The following is a 21,473-nucleotide window of genomic DNA, read 5'->3' on the forward strand; positions in this document are numbered from 1 at the left end:
TGTGACCATTTTTTGGTTCATGCATGAATTGAGATACTTGATTTACAGAGTATACAATGTCTGGTCTGGTAAAAGTGAGGTACTGTAACATGCCCACTATACTGTGGTACTTGCTTGCATCATGGTACAACTCACCATCACAAATGCTGAGCTTTTGATTAACAACACTGGGTGTAGGCAGAGGTTTGCAATCTGTCATTTCTGCTTTGGCTAGAAGATCAAGAGTGTATTTGTGTTGGGTTAATGACATTTTTTCATCCTGCTTGTCCACCTCTACACCAAAAAAATATCTAAGTTCCCCAAGGTCTTTCATCTTGAACCGCATACTTAGAAGCACCTTAATTTGCTGAATGTGGTCTGGAGCATTGTCAGTAATCACAATATCATCAACATATATAAGTAAGAAAACCATAGTGGTATCATTCTTGTATATGAATAGAGAATGATCTAGTTGCGAACGGATGAAACCGTGGTTCTAAATTTCTAAGGAGAAACTTTCAAACCATGATCTGGAGGCTTGCTTGAAGACATACAATGCTCTGATTAATTTGCATACATATTCCTTTGGATCTCCATGTGCATAACCTCGAGGTTGCTCGATGTAGACCTCTGTCTTTAAATCCCCATGCAGGAATGCATTTTTAACATCAAGCTGACTAAGGATCTACCCATGTTCAATTGATAGGCCAAGAATAATATGAATAGTTCTTATTTTCACCACTAGGCTAAAAGTTTCCTCATAATCTTGACCGTATTCTTGAGTAAAACCTTTGGCAACAAAACATGCTTTGTAACATTCGATGCTACCATCTGGTTTATATTTAATCTTATAAACCCATTTTGAGCCAACAACATTTTTATTTGGAGGACGTCCAACTATCTCCCATGTTTGGCACTCATGGAGTGCCTCGATTTCCTAATTCATCGCTTCAATCCATTTTTTAGAGTGAATGGCTTGACAAAAACCAAGTGGTTCTTCGTGTTTCTCAATCTTGGATAGAAAAACCAGAAAATCTATTGAAAATTTATCATAACTCACCCACTTTTCAATGGGATGCCTTATCCTGCTTGATCTTCTTGGTGCCTCTCTGTCATTGGACAATGCCACGTGTTCTCCAGTAGGCACATTTGTTCGCTCTTTAACCTGGTATAGACATTTTTTTTGTATCTCACACATTTTGTCTTCAATGCCTTATCTGAAACTGTCTCATCATTTGTGCTTTCAGGAGTTATAATCCCCAGCCTATGAAATAAGCTCAACACTGAGCCATGGATCATACCAATTATCATTGGTGTCAATATGTTCATGATTTTGATCTGCTTTATTTCTCAGAAAACTATTTTCATCAAAAACAACATTTCTGGAAATTCTGATCTTTCTATTGGCAGGATCATAGCACCTATAACCCTTGTGTTCATTTGCATAAACTACAAACTAGCATATAGAAGCTTTGTCCTGAAATTTAGTTCTCATGGATCTATCAATGTCAACATAACATATGTATCCAAAAACTCGTAACTCATCATAATCAGGATGGTCACCAAAGAGAACATAATAGGGAGATTGATTTTCAAGAATAGGCATAGAAAAATGATTTATCACATGAGTAGCAGTATGAAAAGCTTCTATCCAAAGACTAATAGGCACATTAGAACCATGCATCATGCTCATTGCACTTTCCTCAATGTGTATGTGCTTATGTTCAGCAATTTCATTTTGTTGTAGAGTGTACGGGCAAGAAACTCTATGACATATCCTATTATCTTGCAGAAAATCTAAAAATTCTTTAGAGGAATACTCACCACCTCCATCACATTGGAGAATTTGGATGTTTTGAGAGAATTGGGTTTTAACGTAGGCATGAAAACAATGAAAGATGAGAAAAACCTTTGATTTGTGTTTCATAAAGAATATCCAGGTAAAGCGAGAAAAATTGTCAATAAAGGATACATAATATTTACTTCCAGAAGAGGAAGGATTGGGGGTTGGGCCCCAAACATCAGAACATATTATCTGAAAAGGCATGGAGGCTCTTTTATTTATTTGATGAAAAGGAAGTACATGACTTTTGCAGACCTAACAACTGGAACACATTTTATTCTTCAACGAAAGAGAAACAGACTCTAAGAAATCCATTGGACACTAGCTTTTCAATAAAGACTTGACTACAATGACCAAGGCGAGAATGCCAAAGTTCTGACTTATTATATTGGGACATACTCAGAATACTTCTAGAGGTGTAATTAGACTTGGGAGGCTTCAGAACACTGGAGGCAGGATCTTCATTGAAGATATACATGTTTCCACATCGCTCTCCTTTAGCAAACATCTTCTTCGTTTGAAGGTCCTTGACAAAGACAAAAGTAGGAGTGAATTCAACAGAAGAATTGATAGAATCAACAAGCTTAGAAATAGAGACAATATTTTTCTTTATATTTGGTGCATGGACAATATTAGATAGATGAATGGATGAAGATTCAGACAATGGCATGAGAACATTGCCTACGTTTGAAATGGGGTGGTGAGTCCCATCTCCAGTTACAATATTAGATTTACCAAAATAGGGGATCAAAGTAGAGAACTTACTTGCATTGCCAGTGACATGAGTTGTTGCCCCTGAGTCTACATACCATATTCCATCATCATTCTGTTTCAAGTTCAAGTTAGCCATAGTAGACAAGAGAAGATCTTTAGCATCATCACTAACCCGAAAAGTACTTGCAGATCCTGATATAGCAATATTTCTATTATTTTGTATTCTATTGCGGTTTTAAGCATTTTGAGGATTGAACCGACAGTTTTAAGTAGTGATAGCATGTGGGAACATTCCTTGATGAGCTGGCAGTGATATTTGGTGTAGGTAGCAAACCACGACCACCCTGAACTTGTGCTCCCCAATCTCTGCCACGCCCTCCTTGTGCACGATCAACAGTTATCCCTGTGGCAAGAACATCATGTATGGATGATTGCCCTGCTGGGGCATCAAAGATGCTTTTCAAGGACATCTCGTATTGGAACAGTTTAGCACGTAAATCTTCAAAACTAGGTAACGTCGGCAAGCACAATAAAGAAGTCACAAGAACATGATACTCTAATCCTAGGGCATTCAATGTCTATTGCACTTTTTTTTTATCTGACACTGGATATCCAACAATGGCTAATTGATCTGTGATGCTCTTGACTTGATTTAAAAATTCAATAATGGTCATTGTCCCCTTTTTTAAAAGTTGAAATTCAAAATTGAGAAATAACACCTTAGCCTCTGATATCTGAGAGTAGGTCTGAGCTAGACTCTTTAACAATACCTTGGTTGTGCAATCATCAAGAATAGAAACCAATACTTCTTGTGATAATGTGGAAGTGATGTACGCGATGAGCGCCTGATCACACTTCATCCAACCAACAAATGCAGGGTTGCGAATGATGTTTGACAAACCTCTGTCCTCTTTTGTTTCTTGTGTGATGAATTATAAAGGTGGTGGAGTGGAGCCATCCAAATGACCTGAAAGGTCTTGACTGCAAATGAAAGGAGTAATCTGCCTCTTCCAAATCAAATAATTGTTTGTGTTTAGCTTTTCAGAAACTAGCTGCCCAGGAAATTGGAGAAAAGACCAGAGTTGGTTGAAGTATCCATTTGCAAACTTTAAGCAGGCGAGGATGAAAGAGGAAGGAGGAGGCATGAGAAGACCAGATTCACGTGATCAATATAGGTGACATGGAACGAGAATGACTCAACTGGTATTAGGCTAGAGGAATGTGGATCAAGGAGAATCTGTCTGAAAAAAAAAGAGAAGCAGGGAAAACTTGACCGAAAGACTCGGTAAAGAGAAGCAAGGAAAACTTGACTGAAAGACTCGGCCCTTCGAAGAGAGATCAACCTGATTGTAGAAGAGAACTCAACTTTTGGGTTTGACTGGAGAAGAGGAGGAGGACTCGACTGAAGGAAGAACTGGGAGATCGTGAAACAAGAAAGAAAAACAGGAAACTCGACCTGTTTAGAAGAGAACTTGGCTTTTGGGTTTGACTGAAGAAGAGAAGGAGGGCTCGGCTGAAGGACTCAGATGAAAGGGGCTGGTTTGATTCAAGCAGATCTGGAGTAGACAAGGAAGGCAAGCAAGGACCTGGCGATGCAAGAACTCGGCTTCACCTGTTTAGCAGACAGATGAGGACACACACAACTGACGAGATCAGATGACGTTCACGTGAATAGAAGGGGTCACATGAAGCTGAGGAACGATGAGGAGGAAGACTCAGTTGTGACCAGAAGGTGGACTCAGCCTTTCACATTACGATGAAGACCCTTGTTACGCCTAGAGTTCAGCCTTTCACGTTATGATGAAGACCCTTGTTACGCCCAGAGTTGTCGCTGCTCTGATACCATGTTAAAACTACCTCAGAAATCAAGAAAGGAGAAGGAGAGGGAGAGAGGAGAGAACTCGAGTCCTTGCTGGGAATCAGCAGTCATGACTTTTTTTTATGCTGCACTAATCCTTCATTAACATTAATAGGGTTACAAACAATTTTACATGGACAAAATTGCCTTTTACAGGAAAAACATATTATATATACATGTATAAGAAGTTGTATCAGATATGGATTCTCTATTGGATCCATATCCAATCCTTATTCTAATATTATCATGCCCCTGCGAGCTTAACGTGGGGTCGACGACATTGAGCTTGTCACGAATGAAAAAAAAACCTTGAAAATGGAAGTGGCTTAGTGAGATTGTCAACCAGCTGGTCAAAGGAGGCGATGAACTGAACTTGAAGATGACTCTTTTGTACATTATTCTGAACAAAATGAAAATCAATTTCAACATGTTTGGTGCGAGCATGAAAAACTAGATTTGCTATGAATATAAAACTTCAATATTATCACACCAAAGAGTAGGTGGCAAAGGAGGAACAAAGCCAAGTTCAGTGAGAAGAGACTTGAGCCAAAGAAGATTAGACGTAGCACATGCGAGAGATTTGTACTTGGCTTCAGTGCTCGATCGAGCAACGGTCCAATGCTTACGAGAAGACCAAGAGACCAAATTAGAGCCCAGAAAAACTATAAAGCCACTTGTAGACTTGCAATCATCAAGACTCCCCGCCTAGTCAGCATCAGAGAAGGTGCTGAGCTGGAGAGAGAAAGATCGTGTGAAGAACAAACCATGGTGAATGGTATACTTGAGATAGTGAAGGATGCATTTGATGACAAACCAGTGTGTAACCATGGGCTGATGCATAACTGATGATCCTTGTTGACCGTAAAGGAAATGTTGGCCTGTGTGATGGTGAGATATGGGAGACTACCCACAATGCTTTAATATAAAGTAAAGTCATAAAAAAGAGGGGCATCATTCTTAGATAATCGGGTAGTGGAGCTCAGAGGAGTAGAAATCGACTTCGCATCAGCCATAGAGGCACGATGAAGTAGTGTAAGTGCATATGTACGATGACAAAGAAAAAAACCTGAGGAGGCATAATGAACTTCAATACCCAAAAAATAATTTAAACGACCAAGATCTTTGATCGAAAAGGCAAGACTGAGGCACTGAATCAACTGATTAATAGCAACAGTGGAGTTTCCGGTGAAGATATTATTGACATAAACTAGTAAATAAATAACCAGAGCACTATTTGAAAAAAGAAATAATGAAGCATCAGGAAGAGAGATACGAAATCCACAGAACTGAAGATAAGAGCTGAGACGTTGGTACCAGGAACACTGAGCCTGCTTGAGGTCGTACAAGGCTTGATCCATCTTGCATACATGCTGGGGATGAGAAGAGTCTTCAAAACCTGAAGGTTGTGCCATATAAACGTCTTTAGAAAGGAGACCATTTAAGAAAGCATTATTAAAATCCAATCGATGAATCAACCAATCTGACGAAATCACAAGAGCAAGAATAATGTGGATGGTAGTGGGTTTCACAACTGGACTAAAAGTCTCAAAAAAATTGATGTCTTCTTCTTGATGAAAATCCTTAGCAACGAGATGAGCTTTGTAGCGAGCCACGGAGCCATGAGCATGTTGCTTAATCCAAAAAACTCATTTAGAGCCAATGATATTATAATGAGGAAGAGGAGGAACGAGGTGACAAGTATGATTAAATTAGAGCACGTTAAACTCATCTTGCATAGTCGTACGCCACTTGGGGTCAAGATTATCCTGTTTCAACAAAGTAGGTTCGAGTGTGAGTAAAATAGAGCTAAAATAGGCAAGGAATAGAGGATAACAAGTAGCGGAGAACACATGGGGTTTAAAAGAGTTGGTCATAGAGCGAGTGATCATGGGTTGGATATGGTCAGATGGGTGACTAACGATGGAGTTGGGAAGAAGGGAAGAAGATGGCAGTGGCAAAAAAGAATCAGGTGGTTTAGCAGCGAGTATGTCTCACAGAGGAGGAAGGAGCAGGCGAAGCAGAAGAGAAAGGAATGTCAGGGGGGGTCGTCGGATGAAGAAGAGGTGGCGGAGTAGGATCAGGAGGAGGGAGGACAACGGTTTGAGAGAGACCCCAGTTGGAAAGAGCAGGTGAGAAATGACGAGCAGAGGGAGAGACAGATCCAAAGAAAGATCCATCAAAGTAAACATGGCGAAAGATATATGTGCAGTTTTGAGAAGGGTTGAAGCAAGGGTAGCCCTTATGACGAGAGGCATAGCCAAGAAAGGTACTGGGAGTAGTCTTTGGCTGAAATTTAGAGGCATGACAGGGCATTAATAACAGATAGCAACAGGCACAAAAAACACAGAGATAATGATAGTCGGTGTGTTTATAAAAGAGACGCTTGTATGGGGTCTTATAATTGAGTACTAGGGTTGGAAGACAGTTGATGAGGTAAACGGTAGTGTGAAAGGCATCTACCCATAAGGAATATGACATAGAGGAACTATGTAATAGGCTGAGTCCGGTTTCAACAACATGATGTTTACGCTTAACGATCCCATTCTGTTTCAGGGTACGCAGGCATAAAAATCGATAAAGTATGCCATGGTCCCGTAAAAAAATTTCAAAATCATGACTTGTAAATTCGCCTCCATTATCAATTTGAAAAGCACAGATGGGGAGTTGAAATTGTTTTTCAGTGACATTCTTGAAAGACTTAAAACACTCAAACACTTGAGACTTAGAATATAATGGAAAGAGCCATGAAAAATGAGAAAATCGTCCACTATAAAGAGATAAAAGTGAAATCCTTCACGTGAAGAGACTAGTGCAGGCTCCCAAACATCAACATGGAAAAGTTCAAGTGGAGATGATGTAGAAGAAAAAGAGTGACCAAAAAGAAGTTTGTGAGCTTTGCCAAAAAGACAACTCTCACACACTTTTATCTTGTTATTTTGATTAACAAAAATAGCATGACTGGAGTTTAAGTAAGAAATAATATTCTTATTTTCATGTCAAAAAATGTCACTTTACCTGCATATGCCACTACTTGTATATGATCATCAGATAGAGTCTCGCACTGAATTTTGGTCTCCTGAGATGAATCTTGCCTGTTTGACGATCCTTGACAAGAAATTTAGAGGGAGTGAATTCAAAAATACAATCATTATCTTCAGTAAACTAGCTCACAGATAAAATGCTCTTCATGATAGGAAGAACATAAAGAACATTTTTTAAATTAAAGGAAGAGCCATGAGACTTTAGAATGAGTTACCAGTGTCAGAGATGGAAAGCATCTTACCATTATCAACCATGATTTGCTCACCCCCAATGATATTGTGATTTATTGGAGAATTGTTGGCCATCCATGGTTTGATGATTCGTAGCACTGTCGGGATAGCAATAGTCATTAGTAGATTGTTGAAGAGACATGACAAAGAAGGCTTTAGAGATATCTCAGTAAGTTTTAGCAATACGTCCACATTTACCATAATATTGACAGGTGACCGCCCCACGACCACCTTGAGTTTGTTACGAAGGGTTGCTATTAGACAAGTTAGGACAGGAATTTCTCCCTTATCCCCTGCCATGACCTCAATAAAAATTGTGGCCGCAACCACGACTCCTGAAGGCAATTTTTTGGGGTTTGGGTGTTTTGGGAGTCTTGACATGAATTAGAAGCACACATTTTTTTCTAATTAAAAGGCAGATCATATGGATATGTAAAAGTATATAGCGTTGAATTGGTGGTGATAGAGGTCACAAAGCTTTCATACTCAAGAGGAAGACCATTCAAATTAAAGTTATTTGAACTAATTATTCATCTTCTACGAGGTGATTAGCGGTGGCAAGTGAGTTGGGTAGAAACTTTATGCAGTCTAGATATGACAATATATCCATACTTTCTTACTTAATGAAAGTCAGGTCTTTCTTCAGAATTATAAGTCTCAAAGGAGATTGAGATCCATATGCTTTTTCTAGGACAAGCCAGACTTCATGGGCTATTTTTGTTCTTATGATTTGATTGAGAATAGTTTCAGAAATAGTAACTTTGATCTAGTTGAGAGCCAATTGATCAGAATTAATCCAAATAGAATAATTCAAATTCTCTATCTTACCTCCATCTGTCACGGCAATGAAGAGATTTGGTTAAGGAGATCCAGTCTGATTATGACCAATTCGAACTAAGATCTCCACAACAAGTAGTTGTCTCAAAGGAGCTAAGATATTATTGACATAAACTAGTAAATAAATAACCAGAGCACTATCTGAAAAAAGAAATAATGAAGCATCAGAAAGAGAGATACGAAATCCACAGAACTGAAGATAAGAGCTGAGACGTTGGTACCAGGAACACTGAGCCTGCTTGAGGTCGTACAAGGCTTGATCCATCTTGCATACATGCTGGGGATGAGAAGAGTCTTCAAAACCTGAAGGTTGTGCCATATAAACGTCTTTAGAAAGGAGACCATTTAAGAAAGCATTATTAAAATCCAATCGATGAATCAACCAATCTGACGAAATCACAAGAGCAAGAATAATGTGGATGGTAGTGGGTTTCACAACTGGACTAAAAGTCTCAAAAAAATTGATGTCTTCTTCTTGATGAAAATCCTTAGCAACGAGATGAGCTTTGTAGCGAGCCACGGAGCCATGAGCATGTTGCTTAATCCAAAAAACTCATTTAGAGCCAATGATATTATAATGAGGAAGAGGAGGAACGAGGTGACAAGTATGATTAAATTAGAGCACGTTAAACTCATCTTGCATAGTCGTACGCCACTTGGGGTCAAGATTATCCTGTTTCAACAAAGTAGGTTCGAGTGTGAGTAAAATAGAGCTAAAATAGGCAAGGAATAGAGGATAACAAGTAGCGGAGAACACATGGGGTTTAAAAGAGTTGGTCATAGAGCGAGTGATCATGGGTTGGATATGGTCAGATGGGTGACTAACGATGGAGTTGGGAAGAAGGGAAGAAGATGGCAGTGGCAAAAAAGAATCAGGTGGTTTAGCAGCGAGTATGTCTCACAGGGGAGGAAGGAGCAGGCGAAGCAGAAGAGAAAGGAATGTCAGGGGGGGTCGTCGGATGAAGAAGAGGTGGCGGAGTAGGATCAGGAGGAGGGAGGACAACGGTTTGAGAGAGACCCCAGTTGGAAAGAGCAGGTGAGAAATGACGAGCAGAGGGAGAGACAGATCCAAAGAAAGATCCATCAAAGTAAACATGGCGAAAGATATATGTGCAGTTTTGAGAAGGGTTGAAGCAAGGGTAGCCCTTATGACGAGAGGCATAGCCAAGAAAGGTACTGGGAGTAGTCTTTGGCTGAAATTTAGAGGCATGACAGGGCATTAATAACAGATAGCAACAGGCACAAAAAACACAGAGATAATGATAGTCGGTGTGTTTATAAAAGAGACGCTTGTATGGGGTCTTATAATTGAGTACTAGGGTTGGAAGACAGTTGATGAGGTAAACGGTAGTGTGAAACGCATCTACCCATAAGGAATATGACATAGAGGAACTATGTAATAGGCTGAGTCCGGTTTCAACAACATGATGTTTACGCTTAACGATCCCATTCTGTTTCAGGGTACGCAGGCATAAAAATCGATAAAGTATGCCATGGTCCCGTAAAAAAATTTCAAAATCATGACTTGTAAATTCGCCTCCATTATCAATTTGAAAAGCACAAATGGGGAGTTGAAATTGTTTTTCAGTGACATTCTTGAAAGACTTAAAACACTCAAACACTTGAGACTTAGAATATAATGGAAAAAGCCATGAAAAATGAGAAAATCATCCACTATAAAGAGATAAAAGTGAAATCCTTCACGTGAAGAGACTAGTGCAAGCTCCCAAACATCAACATGGAAAAGTTCAAGTGGAGATGATGTAGAAGAAAAAGAGTGACCAAAAAGAAGTTTGTGAGCTTTGCCAAAAAGACAACTCTCACACACTTTTATCTTGTTATTTTGATTAACAAAAATAGCATGACTGGAGTTTAAGTAAGAAATAATATTCTTATTTTCATGTCAAAAAATGTCACTTTACCTGCATATGCCACTACTTGTATATGATCATCAGATAGAGTCTCGCACTGAATTTTGGTCTCCTGAGATGAATCTTGCCTGTTTGACGATCCTTGACAAGAAATTTAGAGGGAGTGAATTCAAAAATACAATCATTATCTTCAGTAAACTAGCTCACAGATAAAGGGCTCTTCATGATAGGAAGAACATAAAGAACATTTTTTAAATTAAAAGAAGAGCCATGAGACTTTAGAATGAGTTACCAGTGTCAGAGATGGAAAGCATCTTACCATTATCAACCATGATTTGCTCACCCCCAATGATATTGTGATTTATTGGAGAATTGTTGGCCATCCATGGTTTGATGATTCGTAGCACCGTCGGGATAGCAATAGTCATTAGTAGATTGTTGAAGAGACATGACAAAGAAGGCTTTAGGGATATCTCAGTAAGTTTTAGCAATACATCCACATTTACCATAATATTGACAGGTGACCGCCCCACGACCACCTTGAGTTTGTTACGAAGGGTTGCTATTAGACAAGTTAGGACAGGAATTTCTCCCTTATCCCCTGCCATGACCTCAATAAAAATTGTGGCCGCAACCATGACTCCTGAAGGCAATTTTTTGGGGTTTGGGTGTTTTGGGAGTCTTGACATGAATTAGAAGCACACATTTTTTTCTAATTAAAAGGCAGATCATATGGATCTGTAAAAGTATATAGCGTTGAATTGGTGGTGATAGAGGTCACAAAGCTTTCATACTCAAGAGGAAGACCATTCAAATTAAAGTTATTTGAACTAATTATTCATCTTCTACGAGGTGATTAGCGGTGGCAAGTGAGTTGGGTAGAAACTTTATGCAGTCTAGATATGACAATATATCCATACTTTCTTACTTAATGAAAGTCAGGTCTTTCTTCAGAATTATAAGTCTCAAAGGAGATTGAGATCCATATGCTTTTTCTAGGACAAGCCAGACTTCATGGGCTATTTTTGTTCTTATGATTTGATTGAGAATAGTTTCAGAAATAGTAACTTTGATCTAGTTGAGAGCCAATTGATCAGAATTAATCCAAATAGAATAATTCAAATTCTCTATCTTACCTCCATCTGTCACGGCAATGAAGAGATTTGGTTAAGGAGATCCAGTCTGATTATGACCAATTCGAGCTAAGATCTCCACAACAAGTAGTTGTCTCAATTTAATTTTATTGAGACAAAGCTGACGATAGCATTCCACTAGGTCATAGGAGACAGAAGAGACGATGAGGAAGCCATTGAAAACTCGTTGGAGCTTGATAGCTCTAATACCATGAGAAGGCAACAAATAGGATGATAAACTCGATTTTCACTCTCTTGTTCACAAAGAGGTCAAGTATTCTATTTATAAGCATAACAAAGTTTTACAATGTTTAGAATACATAGTTCTAGAATATCGACTTACACTGTTAGATAGAATAACAAAACAACTAAAGATAACAATTATCATTTTTTATAACTCTATAAAAAATGATAATATCAGATTATCAGATATACGGTTGGCTCATGATATTCCTGATTGAGTATGATTCCTTGTAACCTCATTTGAGTTATCCAGAACATGTTTAGCGTCTTTGGTTTCTAAGAACCCATTACCAGTGGGAGTCATAACCGAAAGAGCATTATCCTTATTAGAAATAAGTCCTTCGTGGTGGTTGGCCTCTATTTAAGTAATCATTAATTATGCATTTTGGTTGGTACAATTTAATGGTTTACTTGCTATTATGGAAGCTTATGTTTAGCCATAGGTTATTATTAGGGATTTTAACTGTGTGCTTAATGCTGAAGAGAAGTCTTGGTTGCCTCCAAATATCCACTATTTGGGTTATTTTAATAAGTTTATTGCAGCTAGGGGCTTATTTGAAATTAGAGAGCTCAAAACCCTAAATCAATTTATGAGAAATCGAGGTCTTGATCCGCTCTACCACAACTCATTAAATCTTCATTGAGTCAAGCATAAATTCAGATATTAATCAAGTTAAACATGTTGGACATGATCATATAACAAAGGTATTCTCTTTTGGAATCAACCAAAACAATCAGTTTACATGATAAATCAAGATTTAGTCATATCTTTCAATTTTAACTTGCATGAATTTATATTTAGATCATTTTAAAGGTTTAGCCCTTTGTTTACAATTCAAAAAGTTTTATAACACTGATATTATGCTATATACATCAGAGAAACATTGAAATCACAAGATCTAAACAAATTACAACTTAGTCACAAGCACAAGTCGTGAGGAAAAATTTGGATCCCTAATGACCTATTTTTATAAAATATGTCAGGAATAATAGATCATATATAAAATCATAATATTTTTACCGTGGTTACTTGTACCTATCAAGAACACAACCCAATGAACCGATCTCAAAATAATAATTACAAAAATAATTAAAAATCTTTTATAGAACCCTATTCTGACAGAGTTTCGATCCAGAATCTATAAACTGCAAGATTTTTATCATATTAAATATTTTCTTGAAATTTATATAAAATATTTTTTACCAAACCCGTTTTACACAGTTTGTTATTATATATTAATCTTCACCCAAAATTTTTATAAAATATTTGGAGACGTTTTTCTTGTGTGTTTAAATCTTTTATTAGAGATAAGTCGAAATAGTCATGTATCGAGAGTCAAAAACAGGAGCTCTGTTAAAATGGATGTTTCTTCCTCAATACGAATTCAAATCAGGTAAAACAAGATTCTAAATTCAAGATCAAGATCAATCATCACAGATTTAAATTCCTCAAAAAATATTTTTGTAAAAACTCTTCTTGAGATCATAAAACCTGTGATACTTGAACAAATAATCAAAAGGGTAATTTCAATGTTCAATCATTTTTTTTTTGTTATGGTTTGATGATGTGGAGATGAAGAGTACTTTGAAAGTATTTTCTAGATCAGTTGCATACCACATTTTGTTGATATCTAACTATGAGTGTGTGACTATGAGGGTGTTATGAATAAGAAAAAATGTTACATGTTTAAATTTTATTCTTGGTGGTTATTTGAACTTGATGCTATGATAAATATCTTTGATTGCTGAAGCTCTCCTCAATCAGGTTGTCCTATTATTCGTGTTTTGAATAAAGTTGAAAATAGTTAACTTCGAAGATAGAATAAAAGATTTGCTAGAAGAATTTCTAATTGTGTAGCAAAAGATGAATTGCTCTAATCCTGCACATGACGATGTGGAGCTGGAGATTTCCTTTAAGCAGGACCTTGATAAGGTTTTAAGTTAGGAAGAATCCCATTGGTGTCAGAAGTCCCGGGTACAATGGCTTGGTGAGGGAGACAGGAACACCCATTTTTTTATTGCTCATGTGAAAGGTCATAGGCAGCACAATAACATCAATAGTTGCTTATTGATGGGTCATATGTGACTGATAATCAGAGAATTGAAGTGGAGTGCCTATCGTTTTTTCAGGATCTTCTTATTGAAGAAGTTGACAGGAAAGACTACGTCGTGTCATGGGGTTTAAGGTTTCATAGGAATAGAATGAAGGTTTGTTGGTCCAGTCTTTGATGTTGAGATAAAAATTGCAGTGCTCCAGGCTAATAGAGAAAAGTCTCTAGGTTTGGATGGTGTTCCAGGGTTGTTCTTCCAAAAATGAGATTTAGTGGGTAAAGATGTCTCCACTACTGTGATGATTTTTTCATAAAGAGCAAGATTATTCAACACATGAATTCCACACTTGTTGCTATTATCCCTAAAAACCTAGGAGCCAACCAATGAAAAGACTTTCACCACATATTCTTGTGTAACTTGTATAAAATTATTTATACGACTATGGTGGATCGTATGAAAGGATCCTTACTAGAGTGATCTCAAGAAACCAAAAGGCCTTCTTTAAAGGCAAAGATATTAGAAAGGGTGTCTTGTTAGCACATGAGGTAGTTGATTCTATTGCAAAATTAAAAATCCTGACATTTTGTTTAAAGCTAAATCTATTTAAGGCTTATGACAAAGTATCATGGATTTTCTTCGAGAACTCGTTACTTTTATTGGGCTTCCATCCTTTTTGGGTTCATCGATTAATGTAATGTGTTTCTACAACATCTTTTCGGGTGTTGGTAAATGGGCAACCAAGAAAAAAGTTCATGAGTTCTTGGGCATGAGGAAGGAGATCCTATCTCCCCTTGTTTATTTCTAGTTGTTATGGAAAAGCCTTCAAGGAGGCTGAATGTGGAATCCCAATCGAATTAGATGGATGTTAATCGATCCTCTCACTATGAAGCATGTATCACATTTATTTATCAAACCGAAGGAGTAGCAAATTTAGTCAATATAAAATAAAATGAAGATAAGTCGGTCATTATTTCACTCAATCTGGTGCTTCTATTATAGGTCGATTTGCCACTTTCGTCGGGTGGCAACTTTGAGAGCTGCCCATTAAATATTTGGGTCTCCCTTTATGTGTTGGAAAATTAAAAGTAGATATGTGCCAGGATGTAATATAAAAAATTTAGCAGTGGATTGATTCATGTAAGGTGAAATTGTTGTCCTATACAGGAAGAATTATGCTTATACATAACACATTGGCCAACATATAGATTTTTTGGCTTCTATCTTTCAAACTTTCTAAGAAAGTCGTTAACCAATTAGAAGCTCTGTTTAGGAATTTCTTATGGCAAAACTTGGATTCAGGAAGGTGCTCCTATCTGGTGGCTTGAGAGGTTCTATGTAAACCAAAATTAGAGGGAGGAATTAGATTTCGAAGGATTGAAGAGATGAACATGGTGTACTTGGGTAATTAGTTGGCACTTGATGTCTTTTCTAGTAATTCTATGTAGGCTGACTTTATTTTATGAAGTCTAAATATTTATGAAATGAAAGCTTTTGGGGAGCTTCTACTAGTGAGGGATCTGCTGCTTGGAAAGGAATCATGTGGGGATGGTCCAAGATCCACCCTTTTGTTTCATGTAATGTGTTGGGAGGGTCTGAAAGTTTTTGTTACTTACATTTATGCTCATTTTTCTGTTTCAGATGATATTTGGCACATCTTCTACAACTTTCATATTTGGAAAGGTCATGACCAGCTAATGTGGAAGGGTTCTTGTAGTGTGGAATTTGTCTCCAAAAAGAATATCTGGAACTTCATTCAAAAAGAGGTCAGCCCTCAATAGGGGTGGCAATCGGGTCGGGTTGGCGGGTCGACATACCTCAACACAAACCTGACCCATTTATTAAACGGGTCAGTTGTGGCAAACACAAACCCAACCCATTTATTAAATAGGTAACCCAACACGACACGGTTAACCCGTTTAATAAACAGGTTGGGTCGACACGACATGGTGACCTGTTTATTAAACGGGCGATCAACCCAATAACATAGACACGATAACCGACCCGAGTAACCCGAATAACCTGTCTAACCTGAATAATGCAATTAGAATTTAGAAACACAAAAAAAAAATACATATTATACTTTTTTGCTTGAGATACACAAGAGGAGATACACAAAAAAACACATATTAGAAACCCAATCAGATATAAGGATGGATATATAGAAACCAATTTACTTGAGTACTGGTGAGGGGTGTGGGAAGTTTGAAGAAAACCTTCTGGGCCTTTATAGATTGTATCTTCTCTTGTAGCCGTTTAGCTGCTTTATCGCTTCTTTGCTTCTGCTTTAAAAGGTGAACATGTTTACATGGGTTTCTTGTTTCTTCTTAAGATCTGAAATCTGCACAATGAGTGTTAACCTCCTCCAGTTGAGAATAGGAACTCGAGGCATATATTTGTACACAACAATACTGTTGAATTGAGAAGACTACTAAACCGGTGCTTCAAGAGATTTCAGCTTTTGCAACTGCATATCCTGCAATTTTTTATCATGTCCATCTGAAGATGTAGAAAGGTTTTCAACTTCGGTAAAAAGTTTGTCCCTCTCTTGTTGTTGACAAGAAAGAATATATAAGTAATCCTGACAAAACTTGGAAGGAAGCATAAGTAGTTGAAGGTTTTCCCTCTACCGCTACATCCCTTTTTTCATCCTTGAGCTCCATAAGCTTCTTCCCAAAGTGCTGCTTAAGGGACTTGGTGTCAAACCCACTGATCATTTTCATCTCCAACTGAATAGAAAAGATCAAAATTGATTTAAGTAGAATTATTGATGCTGATGTAATGTAGTGAAGCAACAGAAACTGATTGCGTAGATATTCCATAGCTATGATTTAATATGCAGTTTCAAGATATCATCAAGAGGAGATACACAAAAAAAAATACATATCCACCAAGTTCTCTTACAATTATCAAGATAAACATAAATAATTAAACTTCCACATCACAATAATAATTAAACATTGATCATCAGATACATTATGTCAACAATCAACATTAAGATCAAATCATCAATTGTTTCAATCCTCCAAAGATCATGACCCTACACAAAAAAAATAAAAGAGTAAGTTAAATTATTTAGATACAACATATGAAACAAAAAAAAACATAAGTATCAAGATTTTTACAAGTACCTTACAAAATATTGGTATTTTAATTTGAGCATTCAACAGATTCTACAACTTCACTTGCGGTCACAGTTGGGTTCAAATCAGTAATATCCTCTGTCAGCTCCTCCAATAATACTAAATTTTCTGTTATACCATAAAATAGTTAGTAACATATCATAAAATAGTTGGTAATATAGAACCCACTAATCAAACTCCACAAATTATTTGATACTTTGTATAAGGAAAAAAACATAAGATTATGGATTACCATTAACATAAAAAAACCAATCTCGAGTGCAAATTAATGCTTCTACTGTATCAGGTTTCAAAGAGCTTCTATATTGATCAAGTACTCTATCACCAATGCTAAAAGAAGATTCTGAAGCAACTATGGAGATAGGAATACTCAATACATCACACGCCATGAGAGCAAGATCTGGATATCGAAATTTATTTGTTCTCCAATAATCAAGAACATTCAATTTAGAATTCCAATCAATTCGAGGCTCTTCTAGATATAATTCTAATTGCGACTTTTGTGCTTTATTCTCACTCTCAGAGTTCTCAAATAAAATAAACTCCTACACAAAAAAAGAAATTTTATTAAAAAAACAAAACATTGATAAATATAGTAATGAAAATATATGTATTAAAAGTAATTACCATAAAAAGTGAGTTATCATTTGAACCACGTTCTAAAACATTATCCAGAGGAATTGAAGATTCGACATTTGAAGCTTTAGCACTGTTTTGCATATAAATATCAAAAAGAGTAAATATCTTCTCATAAACTTGTATCGCCTCACAAGAGGCGCCTTCTTTATTATATAAGAACTCCACAAATTGTAGCTTGTATTGTGGATCCAAAATAGTAGCCATAGCTAAGTTCATACTGTGATGTTTCCAATACTTCTCAAATTTGAGATTCATCTGTGTTACCATGCATTTAATAAAACTATCTGAGCTTCGCATACCCTTGACTATGCTTAAGTGGATTAGAAACACTTCTTGAAAATATAAATTTGATGTAGAATATGTAGATTTAGAAAATAAACATGTCACACGATAAAACAACTTCAAGAAGTCACAAATCTTTTCAACTTTGTCCCATTCTTCTTTCGACAGACAATGCTTGTAATTTGAATCACATAACTCTAAATGAAGAAATGCACGACGATATATAATAGCACCTTCAAACATTAAATAAGTTGAATTTCATCTCGTAGGGACATCTTGTCTCAATCTTTTACTGTTATTCAAAGAAACTTGCTTAACACACTCCAAAAACTTTTGTTTTTTTACCTTGTGACCCTTTCACATATTTTGTGCTCTCTCAGACTTTTTTAACAGAATCATCGATCTCTTTCAGTCCTTCTTGAACTATCAAATTCAGGATATGAGCACAACAACGAATATGAAAGAATTCACCATCACATAATAATGCATCCTGCAATGTAAGCTGACTCTTTAACAACTCAACAGATACATCATTTGCAGAAGCATTGTCTAGTGTAATCGAAAATATTTTTTTTCTCTATACCCCATTCAGTCAACAATGTATAAATTTTCTCAGATATAGCTATTCCAGTGTGTGGAGTTGGCATTACAGAAAAATTTAGAATTTTCTTTTGCAATACTGAATTTTCATCAACAAAGTGTGCAGTGAGACATATATACCCATCAGTAGTTATAGATGTCCACAAATCAAATGTTAAACATATCCTTCCTGGAATAGATTGCAACAAATCTTTGAGTTTGTGTTTCTTTTTTTTATACATCTTTAAAATATCTGCCTTAGTTGTGTTTCTGCTAATGTGTTTAGCCTCATCACATACATAGGTAATCAATGAACGAAATCCATCATAATCAACAAATTGAAAAGGCAAATCATCGTTGTTATCAATTCTTGATACTTTTGTTGATCAAACTTAGAAACTTGTAAAGACATAGTTCCCTCTGATTTGGCAAGAAATAATTGACCTATGTCTTTAGTTTTCAATTTTGGACATGCAAGCATATGACACTTTAAATTTTTGGTCCCATTCTTGCTATCTGCGAGGTAGGGTTTGTTACATAATTTACACACAACTCTCTTTATCCCATCTCCAATTGGAAGTTGCTTAAATACTTCCCAAACTTTAGAGGTTAGTTTTCTTTTTTGTTTAGTACTACAACTCTCTTCACCTAATATTGTAGATGGTGTAACACGAACATCCTCATAATTAATTTCTTTTGGACCTTCAGCAGATATATCCACAACGTTGTTCATTACTAATTGAAAGTAATGTTTAATACTGCCTAAATAGAGTAAAAGAACATAGGGAAAAATTAATAGTTGTGAGTAAGAGGTATCATACATATGATCATGCATAATAAATGTGTGATCAAGACCATAAAGCTTAAGTTTTGCATTTAATAGTTGCTGATGTGAGTGTTTTTGTATTTGCAAGCACCTTACTGATGATTACATTGATTAGTGCATTGACTGATCTGATGTTCAACTGACCCATAAAAAAATAGCTAGCAAGAGAGCGACAACCTTTCAACTAATGTACTTACAGTTTCCCTTTACCATAAGAAATGTATTGCAACCATGTCCACTAGAAAACTCGTTATACACAGGGTCTATTTGTAGAGATGGTCATCTGAACTTGGCGATCACTGATATGCGTACAAACTACTACAATTAGAACCATTCTGGTGATAGGAAACTGAAATAAAACAATTACATAACCAAAGAAAAATAAACACACACACCTGCCCTCTAACCAACTGCATATTCTCCTCTTCAAGTTGTGACACTGTGGTATGCAAGTCCATAGTATAAGCCTACAAACACACCGCACAAATCTATGCGACGATCAAGCCCAAATTTTCCAAGAAAAGAATAATGTCGACCTAAATCCGCTCAAATGCCAACATCTAAAGAGAACAAGAAAACATAATACACAAAAAAAATATGAAAATGTATAGTTAAAAAAACAATTATACAAATGTAGAACTAATTCTCACAAGCACCAAAAGCGTACAGGGTTTCATCACAGTCTGTGCAAAGAATAATATAGTTATGAGCAGAATTTTCTGTACGACCAGACCAACATAATCAACAAGACACCAAAGTTTTCATGAAAATCTAGTTATAAAAGATCACAACAAACACTAAAAAACCATAAAAGAAACTCTCAAATTCCAACCAAAACAACACCAATAAAAGGAAAAATGGAATTTTAGGAGGAAAAAATAAAAACCCTTCAAAATCCTCAACTCAAATTGAGAGGAACCCCATGGATGTGCATCCTCCACAGTAAAAGATGCAGAGGCACTCGTAGCAGCCTGTTGTTGGTATTGCACTTGCTTGTGGACCTGTAAATGCAACTCAGCAACCCACAACGGAAGGAGGGAGAGCGGTGGATGCCGCAAGAAATAGAGAGAGAGAGACAACCAAAATGGAAGGAGGGAGAGCGGTGGATGCCGCCTAGTGAGAAAGGGGTCTCGGGCTATCGGCTGCGGCTGGGTAGGAAGGATTGGAAATTCTAACTTTAGAATTAGATAAGTTAATATATATATGTATATATGTATATATAAAGTTATAAACGGGTTTCGGGTTGACGGGTTCGTGTAAACGGCTTGACCCGCCCGCCTAACCAGTTTATTAAACGGGTCAAACGGGTTGGCGGGTTGGCATACCCCTAACACGAATCTGACCCGTTTAATAAACGGGTTAAGTGGGTCGACCCGTTTACGACACGAACCCGTTTAAGCCAAACCCGAACTCGGCTAAGAAGCGGGTTGGCGGGTCGTGCCAGATTTTGCCACCCCTACGGCCCTCAATGATGGCATCAACATGTATGAGCCAAGAACGTGTCTCCAAGAGCTTCTTGGGTCCTTGACGTGTAATAAGAATCTGTTAACACTGGATAGATTGGAAAGTTATATTGTTGCTCTCTCCAACAGATGCCTCGTATGCTCAGGCATAGGCATGAAAGAGAGTTATTCATTTATTTTTTTCTTGCTCTATATCCCAAAATATATGAAAGTTTATTTGCAAAAATGTTGGGAGAATAATTCCTCAGTCGAATGTGTTTGGAAACCATAGGCAAACAACCGAACGAATCAACAAACAAATAAATGAAAAAAAAAAACAAAAGAAATCAAACCACACAATGAACAAAGATTTAGGTGGTTCAGCAAGAATTGCATACGTTCATCCATAACCGCACTGAAACTCTGTTATTCGATTTTGAAATACCTTACAAAGGGAGGATGACCCTCTTTAAATAGAAGAAGCCAAAGAGTATTACAAAGACTATGCAAGACTGTAATCTGAATCAAGGAGTATCCTGAAAAAAAGTCTAAGATAAAATTATAAAATTATCCTCCAAAGTGAATGTATGTTATCATGATCGAATCTCTTGGTATAGAGTCAGACATAGAGTTTGGACTGTGGGAATTGAATAATTTAATGCTATGGATTGTCATGCTGGTCACACCTGTCTGGTGAGGAAGCGCTTTGCGAGGAGTGGCATTGTGACAGCTGCTGTTGGTGGAGGAATCAGATTTGTACACT

At 36.9% G+C, this 21,473-nt stretch overlaps 1 long non-coding RNA gene across 1 annotated transcript; it reads right to left on the minus strand.

The window, feature by feature from the left end:
• Positions 1-15,976: 15,976 nt before the first annotated feature.
• On the minus strand, positions 15,977-20,441 carry LOC149830256 (uncharacterized). Its single transcript, XR_016433837.1, has 4 exons — positions 19,664-20,441; positions 19,466-19,567; positions 16,931-17,050; positions 15,977-16,839 (listed from the first exon to the last, which is right to left on the minus strand). It is a non-coding gene; the product is annotated as an uncharacterized LOC149830256 (long non-coding RNA).
• Positions 20,442-21,473: the final 1,032 nt, after the last annotated feature.

Source organism: Nuphar pumila, chromosome 8, assembly GCF_984573655.1.
Source record: "Nuphar pumila chromosome 8, dmNupPumi1.hap1.1, whole genome shotgun sequence".
Lineage (NCBI taxonomy): Eukaryota > Viridiplantae > Streptophyta > Magnoliopsida > Nymphaeales > Nymphaeaceae > Nuphar > Nuphar pumila.